This window comes from Leptonychotes weddellii, chromosome 4 (genome assembly GCF_054177405.1).
Source record: "Leptonychotes weddellii isolate Sample4059 chromosome 4, ASM5417740v2, whole genome shotgun sequence".
NCBI lineage: Eukaryota > Metazoa > Chordata > Mammalia > Carnivora > Phocidae > Leptonychotes > Leptonychotes weddellii.
This window is the reverse complement of record NC_138372.1, coordinates 69,951,134-69,956,591: the sequence shown is the minus strand read 5'-3', so window position 1 is coordinate 69,956,591 and position 5,458 is coordinate 69,951,134.

The following is a 5,458-nucleotide window of genomic DNA, read 5'->3' as shown; positions in this document are numbered from 1 at the left end:
GCATCTCAAGTCTTAAGATTTGGAACATGGAAAGGTCAGATCATAAAAGCCTTTTGTGCAGCTGCAAAAAATAATTGCAATAGCTCAAGATTATGCACAAAATTTATCCTTTGATATATCTATTGAAGTGTTGCTTTGCTGTTTTAGAAATGAAGTTAACATTTGCTGTCATTTTTACCACCGTAAGAATAATAATCATAAAAATATAAACCAGGTTCAGAGGTAACATCCAGTTCTATACCCTGTTGCTTAAAAAACTATTGTAAGAATAGTGAAATGAAGTAAAATTGCCATTTCTTTTCTCAAAAAGTACAACATTTTCATATGGATAAGTACTGTTGTCAATTTTAGCAGTGTCATAAATAGAGAAAAACATCAACATCTGTATCTGCAATTTGTCTCGTTATAATTTGCACAAGTATATGGAGCTTCATTCTATCTGGCAAACTATAATAAAAAACAAAAGTCTCAAACTGGAAGCAAACACCAAGAGGCTAACTTAAAGTGTCTGTTCATCTATCACTCCACGTGGTGAAGAATAGCCAACAGCTGATCATTCATCTGCCATTTTCTTCATGAGCAAAGTAAAAAGAGATAACTCACCTATCGAACAGAGACAGATTTGCTGAGAAATCAAGTCATACATTGTATTGGTATACATCCCTGTATGTGTATAAACGTCTTAGAATATATAGCTGTACCTCTACCTGCATATGAAAGTTTGAATGTCCTCACCATCACCATCACCGACAACCACATCACCCTCCCCACCCCTTTTTGGGGCAAGAAAATATTCTGGGTAATTGTCCTTAAAACCTAGCAGGGACATAATTTGTGAGGATTTACAAACTTGATTGCTATCAAATTGATAATCATTTGAGAATTGAGCTACCAGTTTTAAGAAAGGGAAAAAAGTGGAGGAAGCCACCGTGGAAATGTGCAGGGAAAGAAATACCTCCTCGCACCATGAAAATACATACGCACATATATAACCATACATGTGCAGATTTATAAATGACAGGCCTTCAAAATAACAGTGGGGACAAAATGAAGTAAATGCAAATGTTTTGTAAATTAACTCCCAGGGAAAAAGATAATTACATTATTGTATTAACAGGGCACCCTAGTCACTTTTTTTCCCCCACGCAGAATGTGGCTTGTTCATATCAAGGCATGTCATCACACTTACAAGGTATTTATTAGCTGCATTTTCATAAAAATAAAAAAAAACAGTATTAAAAAAATGGAAAGCTGACAAATTTGATTTAAATGGATACTGAACTCCAGGCAAACGTGTCGTTTGAACTCGGCCTGATGTGCTGCTGCTGCCAGGAAGCATTAATGTACCAGTGAGTGGTCAATATGTGCTCACATATCCCATGTCAGGCTGCGCAAGAACGCTCCTCTCTTAGAAAATTATATTGTTGAAAATAAGTGACAAAGCTTGAGCAGGCCCTTCAAATCCATAAGGACATTTGGAGGAACTGAAGCATGCTTATAAAACCAGGGTCTCTAAAATAGAGGCCAGAGCTCATGTAGCATCTTGCCAAGTAATCAGATAAAAATGATTACACAAAATTTCCAACAATGAATTCCTTCTGCCTTTGCTGAGCGAGCACATCAGGAAGGAAGGCACATCTTTAGAACCATACTTTTATCCATCAGACTTTTCTGTGGAGGCTTTCTACGCATTTGTTTCGTCTTTCTCCACTGTAATGCTCTTTCTGAACAGATCTTGAGAAGCCCTTGAAATGGAAAACTTACACTTAAACCCAGACCTAGAGCCGGGATCCATTTCTTGACAATGAAAAAAGAGAAAAAATCATCCCAAACTTCCTTGTCACTATCCAAGCAAATATCCTATCTATCATAAGAACTGTGGCTCCTGGATAACAGATTAGGCACATCAATAAAATACTGTAACCACAGTTTGAGACAAATGCCCTGATATGTATCAGGTCAGAGGTGGACCAAGTTCTTGTGGAATCCTGAGCATATTTGTCACTGGCCAAGCTTCACACTGAGCTTTAAATTTTGTCAGACATGAAAAACTGTTACCAGATGGTGTCAAGATAATTTCTCTCTGTGTTAAAATCACACACTTAGGTATAGTCAATAGTAAAAATCAAATAATTAGTCCAAACACCGTTGTGTCCATAACACACCTGGCACCCTTCCTACTGCAAGGTAGCAGGTATTATTATGATATGTCTCTTTACAGTTAAGAAAGCCCACACAACTAACACAGAGTAGCCCAGTAACACAATTAGCAAATGATGATTTTCCGGAGCTGTGAACCATCCCAAGCCAATAGGAAGAGACAGTGTGTTATTCCAAATTGTAATCCTATTTCCAAGGACAAGAGAAAGTTTGACAGAGGTTCATTCCCTGCCACCCCCATCTCCACCCTGTACTCCCTTCAACTAAATGAAAAATTAGCTCATATTCTGAGATGTTTAGTCCTTGTTTTTTAAAAGAACCTCTCCCCCAAATTATTATAAATTCCCATATCATGTGGCTAAACTCCATTCTTCAATCAACCTCAAAATGTAGTACAAACATTTGGAAACTTCTCAGATGTGAGAAACCATATGCTTATTGGTTCCCAAAGCAATAAGTAAAAGGCATAAAGCAACTTTGACAAGGAGGGTATTAAAATACCCAGATTCGTAAAATAAACTAGAAAAATGTTGTACATTAGAAAGCACAAGGAAGCCTGTTATTACTAATTAATCTGTAATATGTTTGCTTTCAAAATATTTTAGAACGTATAAATTATTGCATTTAACAACACAAGTATTTGTTTAGCTCTCGTCTGTTGTGGTATTTCACTGGGTAAAATGGGGGTCTAGGGATCTAGAATCACAATTCTTCTAGCTGTTAAGATGAAAATCCCATTCTCTCTTAAAATGTGGATCTGAGTGGGGAACAGATGAATCCTGGCAATGGGCAATTGTAGATGTAGAATATCACAAAATGCTGGGGGAAATTCTTCTGTTTGAATCATTCTGGATACCCAGAATCTCTAATTAGGGTTCCTCTGCTGCCTGAGTCCTGCCTGCTGCACTGTCAGAGTGAGAGCATCATGTAATTTTAATTATCAACCTCACCGCAGAGCAAAGTTTTCATGCTAGGAAGTGGCCAAATTATAGGACTTTGGGCATTCGGGTTCATTTCCTAGAAAACCATCACTTTGGATAGGGTTCTATTTCCCCACACCTCAGTGGAGCACAGTAAAGATTTTATTCTATGCTCCAATAATTATTGGCAAGAGAATGATGCCTCCCTCTGTCATCACACAGGCAAAAGCACAAGATGATGATCCTGAGGAATCGGGAAGCCGGGGGAAAGTGAGGCCACAACTGGTAACAAGAAAACCATCCAGTCTTTGAACACAAAGATTGTACATGTCTACTGTTCTTTAAACTTATTATTTTTGGCAGGGTTGCATATGTTCTCTGTGCTCATTCCACGAATCTGGCTGATTATTATTCCAATCACCGGAGGAAGAGAGAGTCACATTAATTTGTAGTAATTAATAGCACTGATGCATTTGACAGCGCATGTTAACAAGCCTCTTTGATTGTTTGGATCTCTAACTGCGGCCCTTCTTGTTTGCATCACCTCCAAGGAATTCATAATATCAAAGCTTAACGGTATCTGATACTTGTCAAAATGCAATTTATAAAAGTTTAATTCTTTTATTGATTTAGTTTGGTTTTGATGCCTGCAGAGTCAGCTCCCTTGACAGAACTTAGCGGATTCAAATGCTTGTCACCAGCTCGGCCTCCTTTTTGCAGGCAACAATTGCCATAGGCCAAGCCAACAGGCATGGTTTAATTGCCATTAATTAAAAGCATAAATCTCTTTTTTCTTCAGTTGCTGTGCTCTTAAAGGGGGCTGCACATATCTCTCTTTTCCTGTATTTGTCAGAACACCTTCTGGCAAGCAAAGTTAACCCATTCCATCTTTCTAAGCACTTTCCGGGGTAATCTTTTGAAGCATTGCTCTTATGATCTGATGTGAAATGCATGCGGTTCGGTGATATTTAACAAACTGGATTTCTTCTTTATTGCAGTATAATGAGGTCAAATGAATCCCTCCATGGGTTGTATACATGCTTAAATGGTTTTTGCATCAAATTCTTTTTGACAGCAAATAAAACAGTAGCCAAACAAAACATGGGCTACTTAAAATTAGAAGGGAGGGGGGACTGGATGAGAATGGGCTTTTAAAACAAAAACACACAGATGCAAGTAACCTTCCAAGAAAATAAATCCGCCTGGTCATTTTCAGATTGGAAGCAATTAGTGAGATTCTTGAGATAAGGGAACTGCTGAGCTTAACAGAGCCCAAATGATTATACAGTAAATATTATTCCAGCTCCGTTTACCTTCTAGTATTATCATTAAGTCTATTTCATTTAGAAGGGACCTAGTGATGTTGTGAGCAAGGTAAAAATAATGAGGAGAACTCATCGCTCACTTTGATGCGGGAAGGTAAAAAGGGTGGGAGAAGTGGGTAGGTTCTTTCTATTATTTTTTTACTCGCCCACAATTATCCTATGAAATGATTATCCACCAGGCTTTGCTATTCAATGGCGGTGTCAAAACAATTCGGTTTCCCCTGGCTGCCAAGCGCCTTCTCTTTCCCCCCTCAGTCCTGCCGCCGTTCGGGGAAGTGTCGCTGTAAGCAGATTATTGCTTTAAAGCATTTACACATATTAGTTTTGCTGCATCTGCCAGCTTTAGCAGGATTGCCGAGCCGCGGAAGTCCTCCTCGCTTTATTTAAGGAGAGGGAAAAAAAAGTTAGTTCCGCGCTGGGCGGCTCGGTGAGCTCAGCGCATGAATATGTTATGCATCTGTTTTCACCCGGTCAGGCTGCGGAGAGTGATTGATTTTTGGCCCCAGTGCGCTTTTTGCGAAGATCTTTAAGCGAATGCGGTGTTGTTTAATTGGGAGCGTTCGCGCTAGACGTGCTGCTGCTGCTGCTGGAATCTCTGGAAATTCGAGGCTGCGGACTGCGTGGCTCCGGGTGGCGGCGGCGGCGGCGGCTGCAGAGGGAGTCCCGGCGGCCTGCCCGAACCCGCTGCGTGACCTACATACCCGCGCCGCCCGGGCCGCGTGCGTGCGTGTGTGCGCGCGCGCGCCTGGGTGTTGGGTTGTGGGTTTGTTTTTTGTTTTTTTTTCTTAAGCCATGGCGTTGGAAGGGAGGAGGTTCCAATTAAAACCAAAATAAGCTGCTTTAATGGTCTTTTAAATTGACAAGTGAACAATGATTTTAGTATTGGTATCTGTCAAAGGTCCTAGGAAATCCTCAGCTGATAAGGCCCAATGCTTCCAATTAGGAACCGTGCAGATCTGCAGCCAATAATGATTTCTGGGTCCCTGCAGGAATGCTGCAGACACTTATTGCAAATTACTGACAAAAAGCTCTGCTGTATTGATGAGAGGAAGT